The sequence below is a fragment of the Podarcis pityusensis genome (assembly GCF_964106645.2).
Source record: "Podarcis pityusensis genome assembly, chromosome: 3".
Lineage (NCBI taxonomy): Eukaryota > Metazoa > Chordata > Lepidosauria > Squamata > Lacertidae > Podarcis > Podarcis pityusensis.
The window spans coordinates 71,944,656-71,972,382 of record NC_138026.1 but is presented as its reverse complement, the minus strand read 5'-3'; the positions used below and the strand labels follow the sequence as shown (position 1 = coordinate 71,972,382).

Here is a 27,727-nt window from a genome sequence, read left to right as displayed (position 1 = left end):
AACAAACAAACAAAAACTTTGCATATTTTCAAAAACAAATTCATTTGTGGTGGGCAAGACCTAAAATTCCAGTAGGTGGTTATTTGTAAAGAATAAAAAGTATTACGCACCCACACGTACACACACTCTCTTTTCCTGCCATCATAAAGGGTTTGACAGGATTAAGTGAACCATGCTGAAAGCTTACCATGGAAGCATCTGGTCTTTGGTTTCAGATGAATGCTTTTCATTTCATTGTCTGCTTGCTTGTGTGTGATGAATTTCATGGACTGACTCAGGTTGCACACAGTGCCTTGCAGGCGAAGGATGTTACCCTGGGCAAAACATCCAGTGTCCTTCACAAGAGATTGGTTTCCCCTGAGAAACACAAATGCCATCTGAGCAGTCGTGAGGCAATGGAAAACACATTCTTTCATTTTGTGATTTTTTAAAAAACAAAACAAAACCCTGAAACCTACTATTTTAGAATAAACAAACAAACAAACAAACAAAAAACCTCTGCCTAAAATAAAACTGTGACCTCAGCCATTGAAAAAAAGAAAAGAAAAAGAGATGACTTCGGTCTGGGTAGGCTAATCGAAAAACGTTTTGTGAAAATTGTGTAATAAGGGAATTGTGAGGACTTGCTGTGGACCCGAAGGTCATCTGATCAAACAACGGGCACTAAGGCAGGATCACCTATTCCAAATTCCCTAGTGAATAATTAGTTTTGAAAGACAAATATAGTCTACTGGCTTCATTCTATGCTGCTGCTTCAGCTCCTGTGGCCTAAGGTAAAGTTTGTATTGCATCCGTGGAGAGGCATTAAAAAATAAGCAGCAGGAGGACCAGACCAAAATAAGCAGCAAGAGGACACTGACTACTATGAAACATCAGTGCTCTCTTGCACCAGTGTTGAGAAGACAATCTCATTTAAGAACCTAATAGAGTCCTGCTGGAAGAGGCCAATGCCTTTCTGGTCCAGTGTCTTGTTCTCACAGTGGCCAGCCAGATGCCCACATACAAGCAATGTTTGGGAATGAATGGGATTCCAAACCAAACGATCCCCATTCTGCTCCCTTTCTTCTCATCCTGAAATGAGTGCTAGGATGTAACTGCTGAAATGGCACGAATGCCAATGACTATGTGGTGAATAGGGATAGATGACAGATCTGTTTTAAACTGATTTATACGCAAAATGGGTGGTTCTGACCTGATTGAGTTTTGCCTGCATCAGGCCACCTCTTGCATTGAGTCAGTGCCTGCTTAGGTTAGACACACTCATGCCCGAGGGGTCAAAAAAGTCTGACTAATTATGCACAAAATTATACACAAAATAGATGTATAATACATATGGCAGAAATAATGTGTGCATCGATGTGTATAATAATATGTGATAATTGTTTGCATTTTCAGCAGAACCAGAGGGAAAATAACTCACTTTCTGTTGAGATAAAGAGTGAGAGGGGAATTACCGTATTTTTCACTCCATAAGACACACTTTTTCCCTCCTAAAAAGTAAGGGGAAAGTAAGGGGAAATGTGTGTGCATCTTATGGAGCGAATGCAGGGGGGAGGCAGGCAGGAAAAGCCCCCAAGAGCCGCACACAAGCTCCGCGCGGCTCTTCCGGGCTTTTCCCCAGGAGCGAGAAGGGACTGACGCGGCCAGTCAGTCCCTTCTCTCTCCTCGTAGAAAAGCCTGCAGGAGCCGTGCACTCCTTAAAGGGTGCACAGCTCCTGTGGACTTTTGCGGGAGGTGGGGGAATTGCCATAGCCGCGTGCAGCCTCTCCCGGCCGGAGGGGCTGCACACAGCTAAAGAAGCCAAGACAGCGAGCGGAATCCATCCTGCTGGCTGTCTTGGCTTGTGCCATAGCCGTGCGCTTCCTCTTTAGCCCCGCACAACCTCTCCAGCTGGGAGAGGCTGCGATCGGCTATGGCATTCGAATATCAGTATTGATGGATGCTGTTGTGCCAATGCTGAGGGAAAGTTGCTACCTTCAAACTGAAAGAATTAGAATGATCAGACCTGTGGACAACCTGTCTGATGGGCTGGGAGCCTCTTCTCCTTTATGGACATCCTGACCCCACCTCTTAGGTCCTATGTGAAGCTAGATCTGTTAGGGCAAGGAGCGTAGCTTATTTAGTGGAGGAGCCTTTCCTGTGAAACAGGCAGAGGAAACCCATGCTAGCCCATCATGAAACATTTATTTAATCTTGGTTCTATCTTTCTGCAATTAGTATGGCTGGTCATGGGTGTAGCTGCCCCTACCCCCTCAATCAAGTAAAACAATAGAAATACACCAGTGGCCAAAATTGTGGAAACCTTTGGGGAAAGTATATTTCTGAGGTTTGATGGCTCATAACACCTGACTGGCTCTCTAAACACTCATGCTCATTGGCTACATTCAAATGAAGGATAGCTACTGCATATCAAGCTAAGCAAGTTGTGCTTCCTTTTTCTGGTTATTTGGCTATACTTTTTAATAGAATACTAATAATTGAACAAACTTTGTTGCATTACATTCTTCATTAAATTATCTTTCCATTGATATATAATTTTATGGTATTACTCCAAAAAAAAAGTGGTGTTATGAGCCATCAAACCTCAGAAATACACTTTCCCCACAAGGTTTCCACAATTTTGGCCACTAGTGTATTTAACTAACTGACCAGTCATGTCAGCTCTGCTCCCCTAACAGAAGTCCTGTCCCCCCAACAAAAACCCTGGCTTTGCCATGTGGCTGCTTGGACCCAGAATAGGAAGGCAGGAAGCATCCATATAGCTCAGTTTTGCCTACACTGACTCACACAGGCACTCCAGGGTTTCAGACAGAAGCCTCTCCCAGCCCTTCCTGGAGATGCCAAGGATCAGCTCTGGGACCTTTTACTTTCAGAGCATGCGCTCGAAGCTATGGCCCTTTCTTAACTCCCATTAGATGAGTCGAATGCCTTTCCTACGTCCTCTTTCCTTATACAGCCCCCTGTCCCCCTTGAAAATCAACTCCTGAGTACTGGAGGATCCTTCAGGGACCTTTTGCATGCAAAGTGTGTGCATGGGGTGTGGCCATCAGACCACCTTTAGTTTGCCCCGCCCCTCAGGCTGTTTGTCAGAGTTGAAGAGAAAAGAGCATTGAAAGGAGTTGTCTCTTGGTGTTTGTTCCTCCTTTCCTGGGATTTTTTGTTTTTGTTTTGTTTTCTTATTGCTGCTGTATGTTTTTCTTGGATAGATTTCATTCTATCATCAGTAGCCTTCCTGATTTCTGGAGAACATCTGGCCTTTGGTATAAAAACAGCTTCTAAGTTATTAACATAGTTACAAAAACCTATATGGAGTCTTTTTATTCTTTGGGCACTGTAAATTGTTGAATCTACAAAGTAGTAAGTGTCCTAGAAGCAAACATTAATGTGAAATTTCCCTCCTTGCCAACCACTGTTGGTCGGGTCTGAAGGAAGAAATACAAACGAGTTTCATATTAAAGCTTAAAATGGAACTTTTTATGGCACTTTTAAATATGATGCTGTGATCAGGCAATTGCATAATAAGGATAAAAAAGGGGGGTTAGTCTTAAAATTGCTGTTTTCATTATTCTATTTCATGACTTAACAACCAATGCTTCAGAAGATATCTTCAGCACATAAATACTTGAACACGCAAAGTCCTGTGCCTTAAACTCTGACTTCAGCACTTAAAATTTTATAGGGTAATTTTTCTTCACTTGGAAAAGCTCTGCAGTATCCCTATTGAAAATGTTTCGTGTACAAAGATGTATTTGCACACATCAAACACATACATTTATTGGACTGTGGCAGAAGTCAGACTCACAAAGTAGTTAAAAAAAATTAAACTTTTTTCATGTCTTGAAGTTAAGAGTGTTGTTATGAAATGAAGGTATTTCAACTTTTCCCTGTTACATAGAATAGGTTAACCTTTTTTATATTACTAAGTTTTCTCTGGAAGCTTTTTTTCTGTCTTGTTATCACAGGAATAAATCCTCAGGGATATCAAATGCAAGGCAATATTCACATGAGCCCTCAAGAACATGTTGCTTCTGGAGCTTCTATTCAAATACAGAAAATTGTGAATTCTAGAATGTTTCATCATAGCTAACTATGGGATTCTATATCAGCTTGAGAAGAGGAGGGGAGAGGGCTGCCATTGACTCTCAAAGAGGCTGTGAGTAGACATGGGGGTGAAATTTGATTCAGTTTGCATTTTAGGTGAATTTTCCTAATTTACACTTTCCAAAACAAAATGCAGTTCTCCAGCCAAGTAATGTGTACAAAAATGCATATCCTAAGGGAAAATATACATTAAAATGCAAACTGGTACAGAGAACTAAACATCAGTGTGAAAAACTGAGAGAAACCCAAGCTGACAGATTCACCTGTCCCTAGTCAAAACATGTGATGGCGGTAGTGATCTCTTCTCTGCCCTTATGAGATTCACATCTGCCTGTACATCATTATTAATCTAGGCGGTGGACACACCAAAACAACCTTGGATGCAGATCTCAGCATGCAGGCAAGATGATATGTGTGTAGTGGTCCAACAAATAGCTTGGGTTCAATCCATTTATAATGGTATAAAGGTTAAAGCCAGCACTTTAAAATGGGGCTCAGAAATGCAGCCAAATTCAGTGCAGCTGGTAGAGCAAAGGTCCTCACCCCCATTCCTAACTCTGGTAGACACACTCTGAACAAGCTAAAGTTTCCAAACTGTGCTTAAAGGCAGACCCAGTTAGACAACTTTATTAAGATTCCTTATATATATTTATTAGTTATTTTGTTTTGGGCTTCTTTTAATTCAGCTGCCTTTAATTAAGTACACTTATTGTGATTGTATTACATTTTTATCTTTAAGCTGCCTTGGAAGAATTTAGCTTTTAAAGACCATATACAATATTTTAAAATAATAATAATAGTACAGTGGTACCTCGGGTTACAAACACCTCAGGTTACAAACACTTCGGGTTACAGACTCTGCTAACCTGGAAGTAGAACCTCGGGTTAAGAACTTTGCCACAGGATGAGAACAGAAATCACGCACCAGCGGCGTGGCGGCAGTGTGAGGCCCCATTAACTAAAGTGGTACCTCAGGTTAAGAACAGTTTCAGGTTAAGAACAGACCTCCAGAATGAAATAAGTTTGTAACCAGAGGTACCACTGTAGTACTAAAAATATGGAACCATCAAGAATTTCCTAAAGGTAGTCGCTCTGAGATAGAGGCAGAGTTCTGGTGAACTTAGGGGAGAGCACAGCGACCAATAAAAACTTTTTGTTTCTCACACTTTGTAAACACTCCAGTTGGTGCTCTTCATGCTGCATCAGCAACACAAATGGAAAGGGTGGCATTTGGCTCAATATTGTTACTGCATAGAGCAGATTGAATAGCCTTCTTTCTTACTGAAATGCAGCTTTTTTGATATATTAGACATCTTCTAAGGAAATTTCAGCATGATATGCAAACCATGCCAAGTCATTTCACCATCATGTGTAACATAGTAGACTATAAATTTATTTGGCTGTCTCACTGAGGCTGTATATTTTCCCTGACAAAATTCTCAACTTCCATATGAATATACAATCCTTCTTTGCAAAATACTTTTTTGGGGGGGAGAGGGGACTAGTTAATATATTTAATACCTCAGTGCCAGACAGTATATTCTAATATGTCTCTTTATCAAAGACCATAGATTTTCAAAACTGCAGGAAAAAGATGGCTCTATTTTGGTTTGCATTTGAGTTTAGATTTAATGTAGCCTTTAAATAATTGCAAAGGGAGCGCGTATTTTGATTCTTTCCCAGCCTGCCTGAAGAAGTATGGGTCTTTTCAGCCACCAGAGCCATGTTGTTTGATCACTAATGCTGGCTGAGTGGGTTTGTTTTCTAGGAGACTAGTCCTATCCCTTGTTGTAGAAATATATTCAATACAGGAAGCAATTATTCACTAATCTTCAGCAGTAGCAAACTGAATCCTATGCTAATCAATATAATTCATCCACCACTGAATGCATAAGCCACTGTTCTGTTGCTTCTTCCATCACAAGAGACATGGGTAGAAAACAGAAAGGGGAGTGGCTAAGCACACAGCTTCTTGCAAGGGGCTGGGGGGCAGGCAGAGGCAGCCTATATATTGCAGCTGCTAGGTTCCTGTTGGTGGCAACCAAATCAGCCATTATTGTGGGTCATGCTTCGCTCTCACCCCCATGTTTTCTCACAGAAGCAAAATCACTTCCCCACTGGAGTATGTAGCAGCTATTTATCTCTGGGATAAGGGCTTTGTCCAGAGGGGCATTGTTGGGACTGGAGGAGAAACTTGACTCTCCCACCCTACGCAGGAATGTAGGAAACAGTCTTATACTGAGGCTGCATACACTCTATAGTTTTAGTGCACATTTGAAACATATTTCCCCCCTCAGGGAATTTTGGACACTGTTGTTTGTTAAAGATTGCTGGGAATTGTAATGCTGTAAGGGGTAAACTACAGTACCCAGAATTATTTGAGGGGGGAAATGCACTTTTAATATGCTTTAAATTTATAGTGCTTATGCAGCCCTAGCCAGACCACTGGTCCACCTAGCTCTGGATAGTCTATGCTGACTGGCAGGTGGTTTCCAGGGTTATTTGGGGGGCAGGTTCACATGCAAGACCCTGGAGTGTAGCACAGCCCCCCCCCCCCCCAGTTCTGTGTTATTAATGCCCCAGCCAGGATGAGTGTAGACTTTGACTACATGAATGACACATTTCAATAATTTCAGCTCTGGCGTGTGGCATCCAGCGAACACTAGATCCCTAAATCAGCAGTTACTGTGCAAGATGGTTTGAAAGCACATGGTGCAGCCTCAAGAGCAATCGAAACAGTGAGTTGTCAAGCACAGGGAGCTAAAAGGTAAGCTCCAACCATTTGTCCCCAAGAGCATCTACTTTTCTGTTACCAAAGCAGAAATGCTCTTGATTTATATTTCCTTTTCGCTCTTTTATATCTCTGCTGAAATATAAACTGCCTCTCATTCAGCGTATAACAAATGAATGTGCGTTGGCAGCAGCTTGTGACATTCATGTAATATTTCCTGGATGCTCCCTGATTGGAATCTATCACCGGTGGAACATTGTGTGCACCCTGAATAGCAAGTCTGTCACCTTCTTTTAAATTCATTGAGAAGTGGCGCTGATAACGCCTCTCAGACCTTTCAAGGCGTATGCATATTAAGCTAACCGCTCCTGCATATATTTGTCTCCTGTCGTATTCTCGCCATCTTCTACAAGCTGAATACAATGTATCGAACTCGGCATCCAGCAATCATGGAGGAGGATCCTCTCCGCCCCTGGAACTCGGTCCCAAAAACAGTACAAAATGAGAGGGAAAGGAGGAAAAAATATTTAAGGATGAGGAGAGCCTTTGACTGCTCCTGCCACTCTTTGATGATGGTAATGTTAACAACAACAACAACAACAACAACAACAACAACAACATCTTCAGCCTGCAAAAGTGCCCTGCCCGAGCACTGGAACTTTCTCTACCTGATTTTTTTTCCCTACCCCATCTCATTTTGGCTCCCAATATCTAAGAATTTAACCAAAATATTTATCTGAGAATGTTGGGATCAGCCTTGCTGATCCCAACATTCTCAGATAAATATTTTGGTTAAATATTGGACACTATGCGTCCAAGCATGCTTTTGCCAGTGGGTAAAATCCAGCAAAAGTTAGGCACAATCTTGGTGGAAGAATATATTTTTGTTCCATTCAATTTCAAGGGAAGTGAAACATGCTCAGCTGTCTCTGGGTTGCATTCCATGCTAAAGCTGGCCTCTTCTTTTGATCGTCCATTTACTTGATGCCTTTATTTTTATTTGGCATTTTTCCCAATCCTGAAGGATCACAGTTGGCTGTAAGATATAGGATTAGAGCCAGATAAATCTGAGTAGAAAGGAAAGTGTACAGGTCACTTGAGAGTGGCCCAGGCAGAAGTCTTAGCCTGGCAATAACATTGATGGGCAGTAGCTGATGCTGGTGAAGAAAGAACTACAGAAACCCACATTTCCCAGGTGTGGCTTCATTAGGCAACTGAGGAGACCCAGTGGGTACACTGGAAAATTTCCAGTGGTCATACCTATCTTAATTTAGCATGCTATCCCTGAGGCATCATATCTGACTGAATTTACAGGTGCTTCCCTTTTGAAGAAGGTCTGTACATTTATATCCTACCTTTCCTTCAAGGAGCTCAAAGTGGAGTTCATGGAGCTTCTCCTCCCCTTTTCTTTCTCACAACCGGGTAAGTGGAAATCCAGCAACTAGCCCAAGGGCACCCAGTAAGCTTTGTGACTGAGTGGGGATTTGAACCCTGGGCTCCCAGGCCCTAGACCAATACTTTAACCACTACACCACACCAGAAGTGCAATCGTGCACACAATATTGAGGGGGATCAGTGTCACGTGCACATGTGACATCATGTGCATGACACGTGTCATGCACACATCGTCAGGAGAAGACAAAGTATGGAGCCCAGTACCTCTGGCCCTAGGAGTTGGTGCCTATACGCTACACTGACTCTCTTACTACACTGGCTTTTTATGAGGTGACAGACATTATACCTGAGGGACCATTTTTCTCTTTATACCTTTTACTGCTTTATTGCTCTTCTCTTGCCCCTGGTCGCCCTCAGTCACAACTTCTTTTTTAAACTTCTTTTCTTTCTGCAAGGAGCAAACTTATTTCTTGCCTGCGTTGGATTTGCCCAGAACAATGTCACTCTTTCCCTTAGTCACGACAGCTTCAGTAGCCAAATTCTTATCCTGACATAGTAATAAAGGCTTTTGCATGATTTTCACAGTGTTGGAATAGCTGCCAGGTAAAGCTAAAACAGCAACTTGAAAGTTCTGTATGACTTTTCAAGAATCTCTGTAAGCTTCCATTCTGAGGCCCTCTGACCTTCTTCTTGACCTCTGCCTTGTGAGAAATTTCTCTGTCCTAAAACCGTTCTTTCTTTGTTCTTTCATGACTACTCTTCTGAGAGTGAAGCAATAGCCAAGTTTTTGACAAGGCTAGTTGATTTAAAATATATATTTTTAGGATTAAATATTTTGCATACCTAAACTTCAGTATCAACCATTGCAAAATTAAATGTTAGGTTGAAGTAGGGATGGTGGGAAAAATTTCAGTCCACATTTTAAATCATACCAACCTAATAAGATGGTTCTGAACTTATATGTGGATTGGAATGCAGCTGTTGATTGGATCACATACTTCTCTGAATATTCATATAGAATATCTTCAGAATGGAAATTGTATGATACAAGAATGTTGCCAGCTTAACAAAAGCACCACATCCATGTATAGTTTCTCTGACACAGGTTTATTTAATTTACAAATGTACTGAATTGTGTGAGGGTTGTGTGTGTTTTTTAAGATCTCTCAAGGCTGCATAAATAATATATAACTTCGTAGCACATAGAAGTGGCACCATGGATTTTGGAAAGTTTATGGGAGATGGATTTGGCAAGGAAGAGTTAAAACATCCAGAATACAAAATGTTTGCAGCAGTGGTGCTAAAAGCACTAAAGCAGTTCCTTGATGAACTTTTCAACAGATTCAGCTAAAATAAAGTGAATTTGTATATGGATGCCTGTCGTTTTTGCACAATTTCCCGCATTGACAGAACCATGGGCTTTGATGTAAATTTGGCAGCAATCCTAAACCATTGTTTTGCTTCATACCATTTTGCTTTGTGCTGTGACTCTGTACAATATATATGTAATCCTTTTTGTTGAACCAATGATGGCCTCTGGAAATACATGCTAAGCTACCAAACTCCTTACACTGAAGACAAATGGCAACACCTAACTGCTCTCCTCCCAATAATACAGTAATCCCAAATGTTAATTCAAAATAACAAGTCAAGTTTGATCACTAAGAGCTATTGAATATACTGGGTTATGGAGAAATCTATTAACATCTGAATGAAGATCTGGGAATGGAAGCAGTTCTTAATGGTCAAATCCTACGATGGGACTGACAGATCTTTAAAACCATTACACAGGAGGTACACTGAAAATTAAAAGCTACTGGCATTTCTCTCATTCCAACCTGGAGCCTTTGGGCACACCCAGTTCTGGAATCAGGAACACTATTTTAGAACCTCTGAATTGCAAAGAACAGTATTGGAAATTCCCATTGGACAACTCTGCTGGAGCTTATCTTCTGAAGGCAGTACAATCCTCAGCTGGCTATGGGGTTGTCATAGCAAAATATTACTTTTATATTGGCATGGCTGTAGGTCAGTGGCAGAGCAAATCTGTTACATATACAAGACCCCAGGTTAGATATCCAGTGTGTTCAGGTAAAGGTAAAGGACCCCTGGATGGTTAAGTCTAGTCAAAGGCGACTATGGGGTTGCAGCGTCCATCTTGCTTTCAGGCTGAGGGAGCCGGCATTTATCCACAGACAGCTTTCCGGGTCATGTGGGTAGCATGAAACTGCTTCTGGCACAACGGAACACCGTGACAGAAACCAGAGTGCACAGAAATGCCGTTTACCTTCCTGCTATTTATCTACTTGCACTGGTGTGCTTTCGAATTGCTAGGTTGGCAGAAGCTGGGACAGAGCAAGGGGAGCTCACCCTGTTGCGGGGATTCGAACCGTGACCTTCTGATCAGCAGCCCAAGAGGCTCAGTGGTTTAGATCACAGCGCCACCCATGTCCCTTGTGTTCAGGTAAAGAATCTCAGATAATAGGTTTGGGAAAGCTTGTGACACACCACCATCCCCAACAATCCACTACTCAACTCAGGAAACATTGTGCCTTCTACGAATGATCCAGTTTCACCTCTCCCCCTCTAAGTGACAATTAAATTTCAGCATTTATCAGGATGGACTAGAATTATTGAGAAAGGAATTGCTTTTCAGATCTTTTGATGGCACATATTCATAGAACCAAGGGATTGTAGAGTTGGAAGGGACTTTGGAAATCACTTAGCCTAACCTGTTCAACGTAGGAATCTTGCTCCAACAGCAACCCTGATAGATGGCCATCAACCCTCTTCTTAAATACCTCCAGTGAAAAATGGCCCTCCAATTCCTGAAGTGGAATATTGTCATGTCATACTATTGGGTAGTTTCTCTTGAAACAGTTGAAGGGTACCAACTTCACGAAGGCTGGTCTAAAATGACCTGGCTGCACTTCTGCTCAGAGGATCTTCCAATCCTGAAGACTGGGCGTTTTTCAGAGCACTGTTCCCCTAGAGATTGAGCGTGTGTTATTTCTCTGACACCCACCCTTCACTAGGCTGATCAGCCATCTGCTCCAAGGTTGCCTCCTCGCACAGGTGTGTGGCAGCAAATTAATAGGAAGGAGCCACCGGAAATAAAGTGCCTTGCACTTTATGATCAGTCACCCCTCATTATTTATTCCCTTTCAAGCCACTGCAAAATGTCCACTTGGGATCTGCATCAATGGGAAAGTAATCCTTCAATGCTACTTACTGTTTGAGAGTTCAAGCCCGATCATTTGTTAGGCTCCAGCCCAGGATGCAGAGCTCCTTCACACTCTTTGAACTTGTCAAATTGCTCCAGGAAGGGCTGCAGAACAGAAAAGGATGAAGCTCTATTGCTGAATAGCTGCAGTGTGCGCCTTCCTGCGTATAGAATATCTTTGCAGCACATGTCAAGTGCTTTACCTATGCCTGGAAGTAGGTGCCTGGTTTATAACTGTAAGATGCATTTACAGGAAAGGCTGTTTATTACCCATTTTACAGGTCCATCACAGACCCTGTGCAAAACTGGAAAGTCGAGTCCATTAGCCTCATCCAGATTCTCAGGCACACCTGGTTTTTAGTTTTAGAGGCCAACAAATCCAGGACAGCCCTTGATAATTTAAAAGACATAATGTTGGTTATATGTGATCTCTTTTATTGGGTTTTGTGCGTGGAGAGGTAATGTGCCAAGTTTCTATGTGGGAGATCCAGCTCATTTGTCCATTCAGCCTCAATGATCCTGGTGGTGGTGGTGATAAGAATTCATTTCATATATGCCTCACTTCCAATGAGGGATCTCAAAGTGATTTACAGCTGAAAAGCAGATTCATCTGACAGGGCTCCAGACACTATGAGACAGTTCACTAGCACTAGCTACTTCATGTTGCACTAAGGATGTAGCTTCCCTCCACCTGGGAAAACTGCAGGGCTGGATCAACCACAGGGCTACAATGCCATTTGCATTCTTCATTCTTGTTTGAAGAACCAATCAGTTTTGCACCAGATTGGGTTTTGATGATTGACCTCTTTCTTAGGGGTCCGAGATGGGATTGCCTTTGCTTAAATAATTGCATAAGGGCTTTTTGTAATCATATCACAGCCAAAGATGCCTTACAAAGATGCCCCATTGCCACATGGAGACAGCAGAGGGAGCTTCTACATGGCCAGGAGCAGTCTAGTTTGAGGAGGTAAGAAATCCCTGGGCATTGAATCCTTATGCAGCATCTTATGGGCTGTTGCACTGGAAGTTAGCTAGCTGCCTTACACCTCAGTGCATTTGCACATCTAACCTATTCTGCCAGGTACTGGTTCTCCAGCTTCTCAGGCAGAGAGGTCTTTCACTTTATCTTCCGCCTGGTCCTTTCAACTGGGGATGCTAGGGAACAACAACATGCAAAGAAGGTCCTCTACCCCTGAGCCAATGGCCCCTTTGGAGAAGTCCAAAGGAATTAGGCTGCCTTTCGCTTTAGATAAAATGGGACCAGTGCAACCATTTTCAATGCTATGATTTAACTTCATTGTTAAACATTACTCTTGCCGCTAGTGCTTAGAAAGTGGCACGGCAAGAACGGCAGAGCGGGTTGCAAAACCATTCACACCCATGTCCAGAAAGCACAGAACAAGTGGAAAACATCTCAGATCTGTGCTTTCTACGCACGGGACAAGGGGAAGGGTGGAGAAGCCATGAATTCAATGGGATTTTCTTTCTAGTAAGTGGGTTTAGGATTGCAGGGTTGGAGAACCACAGCCTAAATGTTGCTTAAACAATCATGGTGATAGGTACTTGGGTGATGGGTATCATATTAATCATATTTATATTTTCCACAAGTGCAAGGGAGGTGGTAATGGTTCAGGCAAGTTATGTGGAATCGACATGCATATAAAAAAACGCTGTGAAAATGATATTTTTTTAAAAAAAAAGTTTTGAAAAAGACATTGAAATTTGCATAGCTCATTGTCACCATCTAGTGTCACATTTATATTTAAAATGTTTTATTTGCAGTTATATAGCCGAGTCCTCATTTTCATTTTTTAAAAGAGAACATATTGGACCTGTCTGCTTCCAACAGAGCTGTGCAATGCAAAAAGTTGATGCCTAGGGAGCCATAAGAGGAGGAGAAAGGTTTGCTGGAAGATAACACCGCCTGCAATTTCCTAATGAACAACCGTGGCTTATGAAAGGATAAGACGAGGGCCTGAAATAGAATTTGGAGAAAAGAACAAAGTTCCCTAAAGCGTAATTAACTAGGAAGATTTTTTTCTTAGGCAATTTACATTAATCTTCAGAAATGAGAATAAAGCTGATGGACAATATGGAAGTAACTAGAGTAAAGTCATTTCCCACCACTTCCTGAGCAGCTTCAAATTGATTTTTTTTTCTTTTTTTAAAACAAAAAGTAAGTTTGATTCCATGAAGAGGCCTTGAGGGCAGTAATATAAAATTATATGGATATTTAACTGCACCGCATTGCTGTGCTGTAATTAAGCCAAAGTACCTTGCAATTATTCCACCAACTGGGTTAATAGATTCAACAGCAAGGCAAATCCAGGCAGCATGTATTTTTTTTATTTATCTATTTATTTTGAGGAACTTTTGATAGGAAAAAATTATAAATGAAAATGATTTGCATTTCAGATTCCTAAAACCAGCCAAAATAATAATAATTCTAATCACTGCTTTGCCTCCATTCCCAGCGACTGAAATGTTTAATTGCCTCTTTGCTCGTTGTTTTTAACATGATACAGAAACCTTAACAAAAAAATAGAGATTCTCAAAATATGACTCACAGTAGGCTTTCATATGTGCCCCTGAGTTTACAGTGAAAATAGCAGAAGAAAACATGTAAGGTCTTTTCATGAGCAAACAGTGACATTGTTGTTGTTGTTTAGTCGTTTAGTCGTGTCCGACTCTTCGTGACCCCATGGACCAGAGCACGCCAGGCACTTCTGTCCTCCACTGCCTCCCGCAGTTTGATCAAACTCATGCTGGTAGCTTCAAGAACACCATCCAACCATCTCATCCTCTGTCGTCCCCTTCTCCTTGTGCCCTCCATCTTTCCCAACATCAGGGTCTTTTCCAGGGAGTCTTATCTTCTCATGAGGTGGCCGAAGTATTGGAGCCTCAGCTTCACGATCTGTCCTTCCAGTGAGCACTCAGGGCTGATTTCCTTAAGAATGGATACGTTTGATCTTCTTGCAGTCCATGGGACTCTCAAGAGTCTCCTCCAGCACCATAATTCAAAAGCATCAATTCTTTGGGGATCAGCCTTCTTTATGGTCCAGCTCTCACTTCCATACATCACTACTGGGAAAACCATGGCTTTAACTATACGGACCTTTGTTGGCAAGGTGATGTCTCTGCTTTTTAAGATGCTGTCTAGGTTTGCCATCGCCTTTCTTCCAAGGAGCAGGCGTCTTTTAATTTCGTGACTGCTGTCACCATCTGCAGTGATCATGGAGCCCAAGAAAGTAAAATCTCTCACTGCCTCCATTTCTTCCCCTTCTATTTGCCAGGAGGTGATGGGCCCAGTGGCCATGAGCTTCGTTTTTTTGATGTTGAGCTTCAGACCATATTTTGTGCTCTCCTCTTTCACCCTCAATAAAAGGTTCTTTAATTCCTCCTCACTTTCTGCCATCAAGGTTGTGTCATCTGCATATCTGAGGTTGTTGATATTTCTTCCGGCAATCTTAATTTCGGCTTTGGATTCATCCAGCCCAGCCTTTTGCATGATGCATATAAGTTAAATAAGCAGGGAGACAATATACAGCCTTGTCGTACTCCTTTCCCAATTTTGAACCAATCAGTTGTTCCATATCCAGTTCTAACTGTAGCTTCTTGTCTCACATAGAGATTTCTCAGGAGACAGATGAGGTGATCAGGACTCCCATTTCTTTAAGAACTTGCCATAGTTTGCTGTGGTCGACACAGTCAAAGGCTTTTGCATAGTCAATGAAGCAGAAGTAGATGTCTTTCTGGAACTCTCTAGCTTTCTCCATAATCCAGCGCATGTTTGCAATTTGGTCTCTGGTTCCTCTGCCTCTTCTAAATCCAGCTTGCACTTCTGGGAGTTCTCGGTCCACATGCTGCTTGAGCCTTCCTTGTAGAATTTTAAGCATAACCTTGCTAGCGTGTGAAATGAGTGCAATTGTGCGGTAGTTGGAACATTCTTTGGCACTGCCCTTCTTTGGGATTGGGATGTAGACTGATCTTCTCCAATCCTCTGGCCACTGCTGAGTTTCCCAAACTTGCTGGCATATTGAGTGTAGCACCTTAACAGCATCATCTTTTAAAATTTTAAATAGTTCAGCTGGAATACCATCACTTCCACTGGCCTTGTTATTTGCAGTGCTTTCTAAGGCCCATTTGACTTCACTCTCCAGGATGAACAGTGACATATGGCATATTAAAACTCTGTTTTCTCTGTACTGCAGTGTGGTTGTATTTAAAATACCAGGTGAATAAAAGGGGGAAGCCTTTCCACAACAAGCAAACCCAAGTAAGTATTGTGTGATGAAGGACGAGTAAATTTTCAGTAAAATTTGTACATGTGACTGCAGGGTGCAGGGTGGGGGTAGATAAGTGAAAGGTAAGATGTTTTGCTTGGAGAAAGTCCTAGGTTCGGTAGCATCTCCACGGAGGGCTGTGAAATGCATTTTTCTGAAACCCAGTGGAGCTATTGCTAGTTTGTTCAGGGGGTGTTTCAAGATCTTTAAAGGCAGTGGTGAACTGAGACAGAGACGAGCAGCCAAATCTCCTCATTTTAGTCCCCTGTAATCGCCAGCAGTTTTATGCTGGATATGTAAACCACACAGATGTCTTCTCTCTTCATAAATATTAGCACTAATGACTAAACGAGAGAGAGAGATATTACTAACACTTTAATAAAGCCAGAAGTGCTGACAATTAGCGGCGAAATTGCTCATCTCTAGTCCACTTCCCTTATTACTGATGGTATGTGGTTTCCTCTTGCCATGGAAACTTTTGCTGGTGTGCCCCTGTGGATACTGCAAAAGAACTCCTGTGGTGTGGGCTCAGTTAAAAGACCTCTCATAGGAATTAATAGCCAATGGGCATTTACTGTATATCAATGAGAGCATAAAGGTCAAAAATAGTTGTATTCATGAAGACCATTTCTGAGATTCATCCCATGTTACTTACCCTGATGTGGATGTGAACACCAATGAGCATTGGGAAGGAAGTTCTTGAGGAGAAATAATCATGGGCAAGAACAAATTAGGTGCCCTTGGGAACCAGTGATGGGCCTGTCGGTGGTGTTATCATGAATGCTACCCTTTTTGGTGAGCTTCTTGGGTATTTCCCCAGGACTGATGAGGGAATGCCTGGCTCTGAGTCAGTAAGATGCAAACTGGGCAGAGCAATTCAAACGCTCCATCAGCCACACTGGAGGGGCTTGAGATGAGGCAGAGGTGTCTCTCAGGCCACCTGATAGATGGGTAAATTCTGGGGAAAAATCCACAAGGATATAAACTGTAACGCCTGAATAGTTTATTTGTGATCAAAGGTGCCATTTAGGGTGGGTGGTCTGTGGTGGCTTCCAGTTCCTAGTATTTTCAATCCAATTGTGGTTGTTTTTAGCAGCACATCTGGGTACTAAAAGTACAGTCATGGTAACTACAACATGCCCTCTGAAATCGCACTGCTTTGCTCCCATTTGCTTTGCTACCATAGACCTTTAAGCCATCCAGTGAAACACTTGTCATCCATGGCTTTTGTGTGTGTGCCCAACTGAGCCCTATAATGTTGCCCCTGAATGTCTCATAGTGAGCAAAACCTACGTTGACACAGCTAGTCAGAAATAAGGGCAAATATGCCTTTCCCAGCACAGGTATTCTGGTTAGTGTGGGAAAATAACTCTTGAAGGAGCCCCCATTTGTAGTTGCCTCTCCTGCTTCAGTGGCTGCTGTCTCTGTTGTCAGCTTGTTCCAACCCAGCCCCAAAGGTGGAATTAGATACAGGGTGACATTGCCTGGCATGAGAAGGTGGTGCCTGAGTGATGGCCATCAGTCTGCCTGATGGAGTTTGACTTGCATCACTCTAGAGCCAGAAATCATTGATTACTCTTGCTCCGCCTTGCTGTGATGACCTTCATCTTTTGAGTCTTTGTTTTCCCCATCCATCACCCACCTTTTTTGTTGTTTATTTGCTTGTTTTCTGTTGTCATTTTCAACCAACTCCTTTAATCTCCCCTAATTGCTGATTAAAGATAAGGAGTTGAACTGACAGCTTCAGCAGAACATCAAAAGGCAGAAGGGGAGTTCCTTACAAAAGGTTGGACAGCTGCTAAAACACACACAAGGAAATATATCTGCAGCCTCCAGAATACAATGGGAGGCTTTGCAGAACAGGTTTGGAAACATTGTGGTACCTAACTCTTGACAGAAGTCTCCATGCCTTGAAAAGCACATGAGGCAGGAGAGAGTCTGCTTGCCTCCACTCCCTTGCTTCCTCCGTGTGTGAATGAAAAGGTACTTCTAAAGCCAAAATGATTTTTGAGATGTGATCTGAGCATGAAAGTGAAGCATCCACTTCCTATTTGTCTTTCATACACAAGCAACTGACTGAGGAAGTTATAACACAGCAACAAGCAAGATGACTGTGTCGTATTTGCTGAATTTCCCAAAGAAGTGGAGTAGAAAGAGCCGAAGCTATTTGGGAACTGACCTGGAAATACATTAAATCCAGTAGGCGGAGATGAGAGGGAGAGAGCGCAGCAGAGAGAAACCTAATACCACACCAGGGAAAAAAGCATTCTAATTACCCAGGCTGTGTCAGTGGAAAGTTTATTCCTAAAGGAAATGGAGGGCCACGGGTTCAAAAACTGTGTACCTGACATTGCATACCGACTTGTCATAAAAATTATTTCCATAAGTTAGAGGAATTAAGGATTCCAAGCATCAGATCCCTGGGGGATGAAAAGCAACACTAAAGTGCCTGATTCCAAGCCTTTGAAAGTCAGTCGGAGTCTACCCTTTCCTCTGACATCAGCAAGCCTTTGCATTTAGATCTAAGAGACATTTTCTCTTTCTCTCGCTGTACCATGGCTATGCATCCAATTCAATTCAGTGGAGGCAGCAGCATCTGTACAAACGAGAGCAGATGATTTCTTTCCCTGTGCGAGTGTACCAGGAAGAGAGGGGGTGGTGTCGGTAGTCACAGAAGGGTGATCCAATCTCCCTTAACATCCTCTGTTTCAGCATGATGATGGGCCCCCGCAGTGGAGCTGTTTGCATGTCTTTGGTCTGAGCTAAGCAATGCCAGCAGTGCTTCCTGAAACAAATGTGTGGGCCAGGAGGTGCTGTGGGGTTTGCACAGACAATGAGCTCCAAGGTTGCCTTGGGGTAGCAGAGATGACATCTGTTTTGGAGATGAAGCAAGTGTGGCGGCTTAAAATATCCCAGAAGCAACCCCTGGAGGCATCTGTTGGCCTCCATCAGTCGAATGCCTCCAGCCGGATCATCACATCCTCTTCTCTTCCATCTCATGCAATAGCAAAAGCCAGCCTTTAAAAACAAGGCAGGCATTCTATCATCTGCAAGATGCAATCTGCTGCTTATCTAAGCAAATGATTGAAGGATTTGCACCTTCCTCCCTTCCTCTCTGCGAGGGATTCCAATTTGCAGGCTACAAAACTAAGTCTATATGGCAGGGTGGTCCAGGGATTCCAATCAAGCCAATTAGATTAGATTTGTTTAAGAGCATGGCCAGTATTTCTCAGAGCACTGCCAAATTTCCCACTGTTCCTTTCCAGCAAATAAATATTGGAAGTTGCTACTGAGACTTTGTTTTTTAAAACCAGAACATTAATTGCAAATGAAATGGAATGATGTCATCCAGGAAACGCCAAATGAAACAGCACCACATTTTAAGCAGACCATCTACAACAGTTTACTACTTTTGCTGACAAAGCATTTGACTATGCATATCTCACATGACACAGGGAAAGATGAGCACAGTTCAGAGGTGTGTAATGCACAGCACTATATATTGGCAGCAAATAGGAGAGAAGATAGGAGAGGAAATTCTTTCCTAGCACCCCTGTTTTTTCAGGGAACTATGGAAATCCTCATCCGCATGTGAAGGCGAGTGGGAGAGAAATATGCTGTTTTTCAGGTAAGGTTTCCCACCAAACCAAATATAAATGGCCCAGCCTGAATTTGTTTGTTTTTGCCTCTGAGCCAGTTGGCAGAATTTTTGTATGAGAGCCAGTATGTTGGACATTTTATCAGCATGTTTTGAGTAGTACCAGAATTTGGAGGGGGCAGTGGCAGAACTAGGATGAAGTCTGGTGGGACAAGCAGAATCAGCAGTTCACAAACAGGCTTTGAAGTGCCTGGGCATCAGTAGCCAAAATACATATTTGTTGAGCCAGATCTGAAATTGTCTGAGTCTTCAGACCCTGTAATAGTTACTTCCGCAAACCCAGTTTTTACTCATCAGACCAGTTTTCAATCTATGTTAGTGAATATATTTCATGATATCTAACTGTAAGAATCAAATTCTGGGGCATATATATTTTGACATTCACATTTTTAAAAATGCTATGTTGGAATATATCGCTAAATCCTATGAAATGTCTTTTGGCTTGATTACTATCTCCATCACTTAATAGCAAGACAAATGTCAGAACCTGTGTGGTGTAGTGGTTAAGAGCGATGGACTCGTAATCTGGGGAACTGGGTTCGCATCTCCGCTCCTCCACATGCAGCTGCTGGGTGACCTTGGGCTAGTCACACTTCTTTGAAGTCTCTCAGCCTCACTCACCTCACAGAGTGTTTGTTGTGGGGAGGAAGGGAAAGGAGAATGTTAGCCGCTTTGAGACTCCTTAGGGTAGTGATAAAGCGGGATATCAAATCCAAACTCCTCTTCTTCTTCTTCTTCTTCTTCTTCTTCTTCTTCTTCTTCTTCTTCTTCTTCTTATACAGTAGGGAATGATGCCAGAAAATCCTGCCATTACCTGTGTCCAAAGTGAACTCTTGGTCACAAGAAATTGGTGGATTTCAATATTATATTGTACTTTTCCTTCATCCCCTAAGTAGCTATTTCTCCCTCTTTCTTGAGTTGGGATCTTGTCTCAGTACCTGCTTTCAATCTACCCTGTATAAACCAAGAGCATTCTAGAATGTTATCACACACTCCTCTGCAACAAAGAGATATGCATGTGGTTCTTTGGCTGACAAATCAATGTGAAACAGGAGTCCATGAGCACATTGGAGTGCAGTGGTGACTCCCCACCCCTGTAGGATCCAGTAGAATTAATCTGAGCATTGAAAAGCACACAGAACTGAAAGAGGAAGTAGGAAAGAGCATCACTCTTTCAACTTCCTCTTTCAGCTTTATGCTCTTGGAGATATCATGTGCGTGACCTCCCCCATGATGACCCCAGCCACCAATCAGGCTTGTGCTTCAGCATCCCACCCTTTCATCAGCATAGTCTCATTCTAGTTGGCTCCCTGGTGCCAGCACAATAGTACTCTTTCCCTCCCTCCACATGTTCTGAGTCCCCCAACTTCTGGAGCAAATTGGAAGGGGCGGGGCTGCATGTGAGATGAGAGGAAGGAGGAGTTCCATTGGATAAGTGGGTGTCCATGGATGAATGGGATGACATTTCATGGGATACAATCCATAATTCCATTCTAGGATGTAACAGCATATCAGGAGCTTGTTTCTTTAGGATTGTTTATGAGCAAACTGTTGCCTTTATGATTCTGGTGAAGTGGAGAAGGGACATCAGCAATAAGCCCTGTTTTTGCTTAATTATAAATTCCATCTGTACCTGAACCTCAGTACAAGTCTCCCCCCCCCCCCACGATACCACTATCTTGTTATACACATACAATTTTATACACCACTGTTTAAGAAAATGACTTCGTTCAACTCCACATGATTCCATATAAGTGCACTTTGTGAAGCTGCATAATGATTTTTGGGTAAGATGCTATCTAAAAACCTGTGGGTGGTCTGTAATAAGTGTAAGGGGCAGATGATGTGATTCTCTAGGCAATTAGAAAGAGACAACAGTGGTGCAGGCATAGAATGAAGGGAGAGTGGCTCGAGAGTCAGGAAATAATTCATTGCAGGAATGGGATTGACTGCGTCACTTACTTACTTACTTACTTACTTACTTACTTACTTATATAACCATGGGTTTTATAAATGGGTTCTTGTACAACCAGCATTACCAGCAGTGGAGAAAGAGTCAGGACCCCATGATAATAAACCAGGCACCAGGGAAAGAGGGTGACTTTAAGTTCCTGAAGATAACCCTGCACTTATTTGTTGCTAGCTTGTAAGTCACTCTGAGTACACATTGCAGCTGTTCAGAGGGGACACAGTTGAGTCAGTGGAAGAACGCCTGGCTCTGCATGCACTAGGTCCCCAATTCAACCCCCAACCTCTCCAGCTAGGGCTATGAACACTCTGGAGAGCAGCAGTATGGACAATACTGAACTTAGGAACATAGGAAGTTACCTTATACTGAGTCAGATTCTAATGCAGAGCTCTGGAGGTAAAACTACCTTCTCGGTGTGCTCTCCATTGCAGAACTCTGTCACCAGTAATAAACAATGTCCTCAAAAATTAGTCATTCATCATTTCTGGTGTTCTTCCTAAGCTCAGAAAGTGCCTGGAACAACAACAGCAACAAAATATCCCAATAAAGCCAACCAAGTCCCAGCCAATGTAACATGTTAGGGCAATAAAGCTGGTTTTGTGATGCAACTTTATAGACAGAGAGTGGTCATCAACTAAATTTTACTCAGAGTAGACCCACTGAAATTAATGACAATGACTAAGTTAGGCCTGCTCTGAGAAACTTTAGTTGAATGCTAACCAGAGTTTTCATCTCAAGAAATTTATTGAATTTTACCACAGGGGTGTTTTCTTATCCCAACCAATGTTGCTATATTTGGATTTTAAAAATGCCTCATGACTTTTTCAAACAGAAACTGATCCGGAGAAGCAGAATTTAGTGTCCTTCTCGTAACACACATGGCTTTGTTTTGGGACATTTTTAATACAAGATATGTTGGAATTTAGCTTGGAGATGAAAAACGTCCCCCCAAAACATGTTCAAGAAGTTGCCGTGCATTCTTGAAGTAATTCGTACTGTGCCATGCAGTCCTACATGTGTCTCCTCAGCAGTAAGCTCACTCAGGTACATGTGCATAGGATTGCAGCATGAATAACTCAAAACAAAGACTGATCACAGTTTTGGTTTTTTAAGAAAATGCATTTCAACTTTGCCAGTTTGCATGCTTATTTTGATATGTGTGTTGTAACTTAAGTGACACTGAGAAGCCACAGGCATTCTTTAAAGAAAATTTGTAGAGGTGGCTCTTCAGAGCATTTGGAAGCCTGGAAAGTTGTCAGCAAAACAACAGGTGTTGGTCTAATTTCAAATATTTGACTGCCTGTTTGGCTCCTCTCTAGCTGCAAACTTCAGTTTGTTTGCTTTTTAATGTGTAAATCAGATGCTAAGAATAAACCCAGCAGGACAATTATGAGCTTTCAAGGGGATGGCATGTGATACGGGAAGAGTTTTGGAACTGGTATGCTTGGAATGCAGTTTATTTTTTATTAGGGGTGTGTTTGCTGATAGGCAGTTCAGCCCAAGTCTCATTTTTTAATGTGCCACATGGCATAGGTCTGTCTCATCCCACTTTCATGCAGATTTTTTATAAAATAGAAATCCTGGAAAATCCTTACAAAAATAAAATAGCATGAAAAATGTTTACAATATACTTAGGAGGGGGTCTGAAAGCTGCCTCTCATCTTTCTTTCTTTCAAGCAGACATGGGTAAATCTGTCCATTTTGGTTTCTCCTATTCCCATTCTTAAAGTCCTCATGAGGATTCATCAGCATTCTGCACTTATTTCTCCCAATATATATATTTTGGTAAGGGATTTTTCCCCATCTACACATTTTTGCAAAGCAACATCCCCCAATATAACCCAGTTTTGTATGTTATGCTCACTGATATATTCTGTTTCATGCACGCTGCACCCCAGTTCTATGCATTTTTGTACACATTAGTTAGCTGGAAAAATGCATTGCAAAATTGGAGGAAGTGAGCATTAGGGAAGGACGGCTGTGTTTCCATTTGTGAATTGTTTTGGAAAGCGTGAATCAAAATATGATCTGAATCAAATTTCTCCCCCATTCCTACTTCCAAGAAACAGTACTACCTGCACAGAGCAGCGGCTAGCATATGGGGCTCCAGCTGCCATGTACATTGAAATTAGTGCTGCAATTTCTCCTTGGAGCGATTGTGACATGCCATCATTCTCAATCAGATTGCACAGAGGAAAACACGTCAATCTGTAGAGAGCCACTGGGCAGCCATTACATACCCACCCAACACAATCTTCCTGAATGTAACAGCATGCAGGGTAGCCCACATATGAGGCTGGATGAGGCGGCTGTCTCAGGCGGCAAGATCCGCAGGGGCAGCAAATCCCGACACAGATCACTATACTTCCCTTGTTCCTGATACAGATATTCACTCACCCCCCCCTTCTTCCTTGAGAGGCACCATTTTGTGGTTCACCTCAGGTGCCAAAATATCTTGTGTTGGCTCTGACCATGTGTCATCAGTTCCCATCACTCCTAGGGAAATGGTGGCATTCTTTGCACTACATAAAATCATAGAATTGTCAAGTTGGAAGGGATTTCAAGGATCTGCAATGCAGGAATCTCAGCTAAACCATCCATGGTGGGTGACCATCCGACCTCCAACGAAGGAGAGCCCACAGCCTCCTGAGGGAGACCTTTCCACTGTCGAACAGCCTCACATGCTAGCCACTTCTCCAAGCAACTGATCTCACCCAATCACCTTGTGGTGGAATCTGGGAGGGGTGCAGATTCCAAAGTGGCCCCACTTATAATCTGCACATTGGTCTGGGCAATATGGATTAGGCAAATCCAATTTGGAAATGGAGTTTGCCAAGTTCCTTCCCCACCTGTGTGTGCCTGTGTATAATAGTCATACAAATAGCAAAGAAAAGCACAGAAATGATTGCCCTCTGTACTGGGCTGGGATTTTCATTCCATTTTCATCTGTCATTTACAAATTGCTGCCTTGATTCTACCAAGTCAGCACTTCCTTGTCCGTTAACAGAAATGTGAATAAGATGGAAGGAAATGCATTCTGTGATGTCAAGGTGCATTAGTCAGTGCCCACTGATTGACTGGAGTTTTAAATGCAATCCAGAGAAAAGAATGACCAGCGTTTAGGTTCAGGGACTGAGACAATCAAAGGCCGCTTCTTTGGGGATGTCTCTCTCGGTTCTTTATTGTGCTGCCTCAATGCAGAGAAACAGCCAGGGCTGGCTAATAGAACACACAAAGGGAACATTTTTTCCCCTGGCATTCACAACTCCAGTGTGCTGTGTGGAAGTACTGGCAATTTACCCCAAAGTAGGTACAAAGGAAGAAGAAGAAGAAGAAAAGAGAAATATTTTGGTTGCTTGAATGCTTTCTGGGCACATTGATCACAGATTTCACACTCCTTGCACTCCATCAATATGGCAAAGTCACCTACTGGAGGTAAGTTAGCACAAAATACAAGTATATAATGGGATAGCATGCCCTGAGTTTAGATATTTTTCAGAGTCTGGAGAACCTAAATGTGTTTTCCCCTCAAGTAGAGTTTTCTGCTTGTTTGACCTCTTAAAAACTGCAAAAGGTCATAATTTTTTTCAGTCACAAGTATCGAATAGAAGTGTATGGACCACGTTCATAAAAGAGTGTGCAACTGGCTGCCTACAACAGGATTCTTTTCTATCTTTTTTCAAAGGGCCAGTCCTTTTAATGTATTTATTTATTGCTAAAAATCAAAACCTGTTTTTAAATGCCTTGGATCTTGATCACCTCAGGGAATCTCTTCTTGTGAGCCCTTCCTTCTGAAGAGGCCCTGCTCCAGATTCTACCAAGGTCTTCTATTTAGCAGTCCTTATGCTTGCGTGCTCTGGTCCATGGGGTCACAAAGAGTTGGACACAACTAAATGACTAAACAACAATGCAATGAATCTTGCTTCTGAGCAGTGTCTGCTCCAGCTTTAGGAGGGCACTAAGGCAAGACACCTTCCAACCACTTTCCATAAACACATTGCCAGTTCCCTCTACCCAGGGGCGTATGAAGTGGGGGGCAGAGGGGGCAGGCTACCCCAGATGCCACTCTGGGGTGTGTGTGACAAGATGGCCCCTGCCTACCCCCAGCTGTAGAGTGGCAAAGGGCGCGTGGCGTCCATACGGGCTGCCGCTCTCGCGCGCCATCCATATGGGCATCCGTATGGGCTGCCGCACATGTGTACACTGTACGGGATGCCGCTTGTGCAGCAGCCCGTACGGTTGCCGTGCAAGCAGCAGCACGTATGGAGTGTACATGTACGGCATCCTGTACGGACTGCACATGTGCCTGTATGGTTGCTGCACGTGCACACTCCATATGGGATGCTGCACATGCGCACCCTGTATGGGCTGCCCCGCCCCGGGTGCCAGAGAGGGTTCCTCTGCCACTGCCCCTACCCCATAAAAATTATCCTGGATAGTGGTTTGCATGACCCACTAAGGAAGATAATTCAGGCAGAGACCATTTTGTGTGGGGGTTCCATTCCTGACCCTGCATGCACTGGCGGAGTGTGCATAAGCCCAGTTTGCATTTCTTAGTGCAGAAAGTATTGATCTGATGTGTAGAGATCTTTCCTATTCTGATTAATTCAAGAGGGTTCTGGAAGCCACTGGAAGCTTCTCTGTATGAAAGAAACTTCATGATTGCTTGGGTTATACCTTCAGAGAAGTTGAGTACAGCTGGCTTGAACTAATTCTCTTATCTCTTCCAATAAAGGTCACACTGACTATAAATATAGGCCAGAAGGAGCCTGGGTTTTACTTTCTATCTCTCTTCCTTCTGGTGTGGTGCTTTGTACATAGTATGCTTAGTGTTAAGTTTATAAAAATTTTTGTAAGTGCTGCAACTGGATTTTTTATGGACTGTGTCAATCCTGAATGTACTGGATTTGTGACCATTATGCTTATTTGCCTTCAGTAGCAAGTAAAGTTCTGCTGGATGAAGTACAATTGCCTCTGGTCTATTTTGGGGGGAACTCTGCTATGTATTTAAGTTTTTTCCCTTCCTCCAGCGCTGGTGTGACAGTTTCACCCTCTTCCAGAAGGACCCACATGTTGGTGGTCATGCATCAATTGGATGCATGCAAAATGGTTGCTACCTGTAATAAATTAAATTCAAACTGGTAACAACTAATTGCACATCTATTTAAATTCCAGTTGAAACTATTCAGTTTAATTAATTCAACAAACCAAACTTGGTCTAATGTTACCAGCTTTTAAAAGTCTGATAGTCATCACGCACAATAAGGGACAGAATGACTGAGGCAAATGAATATCTTCTGTACCCACAAGTGAGCCATCAAGGACTTCTGAGTTTATCCAGCACAGTGGAGTTCCTTCCACAATGTCTATGAGGAAGGTCCTGACCGCAAAACCAGGTTTTTAAAGGGTGGTGGTGGTGGAGGAGGAGATACTACTAAAATCTCTGCTCAGCATCAAGAGGCTGCCAATATAGCTGCTGTCTGACATGCTTCCATGGATGGTAATAAAAACTTTGTGATATTATGCCACCAACAAGGTTCATAGCTGGAAATGTCAGGGCTTTATGTGCTGAAGCACATTGCAGTTGTATTGCTGTGATTTTGACACCAGGTTATCTGTGCCAATTTTGAACAATCCTATATGAATATTTCGCAAACAGGGCTCAGGTTTCATGATTGGCCAATACAAGCACAAAAACAAGTGAATAGCTTGAGCTCACTATTGTTCTAGTATATACAAATGGTCTAAATTTGGAGTTATATTTGGGCACTCTAGATTGCCAATTTCCCAGTTACAGAATATGCTATTAGTATGTTGTGGCTATCACATACAGGGCCCCCGGATGTTTGATGGTCTATTGACCCTGTGCCGCCACTGTGATTGCTTTTTCCGCTGCCACCACCCCGTATCTCACAGGGACACACGGAGTCCAGTCAGTTGTTAACATAAACAAATAACCAAGTTTATTTTTAAATGCAGGAACAAGCTTATGGTTTCAGTTAGTTTTTCTTGACAGTTTCTTATTCTTCGTTCCTAACAACTCCAAACTGATCATTCCAACTATCTAACTGACTCCACCTAACAATTCCTCTCACTCTCTCACAATACAACTCTACCAACCCACACCTAAACCTCAACTCTCAACTCAACTCCACAGCCTCAACTCAACTTCAACTCAACTTCCTTTCAAAACCTCCCACTTTAACTTTTATTCCCCCTTTGCATTCTCACTGGCCAATCACATCACACCTATTTTAACCCTTTCCTTATGACCCATCCTAGAAGGCAAACGCCACATATGTATATGAGGTTCATTAGCGGAACCTTTTACAAAAAAAGCCTGCATTTTACCTGTAAAACTAGTCAC

General features: G+C 42.6%; 1 long non-coding RNA gene across 2 annotated transcripts; it reads left to right on the top strand.

Annotated features, from left to right (window-relative positions):
• The first annotated feature begins 6,728 nt into the window (after window positions 1-6,728).
• On the top strand, window positions 6,729-13,576 carry LOC308473004. 2 transcript variants are annotated; one of them, XR_013983864.1, is made up of 3 exons: window positions 6,729-6,868; window positions 12,330-12,417; window positions 13,300-13,576. It is a non-coding gene; the product is annotated as an uncharacterized lncRNA (long non-coding RNA). The 2 variants fall into 2 exon arrangements; XR_013983865.1 differs by having other exon boundaries at window positions 13,233-13,576.
• Window positions 13,577-27,727: the final 14,151 nt, after the last annotated feature.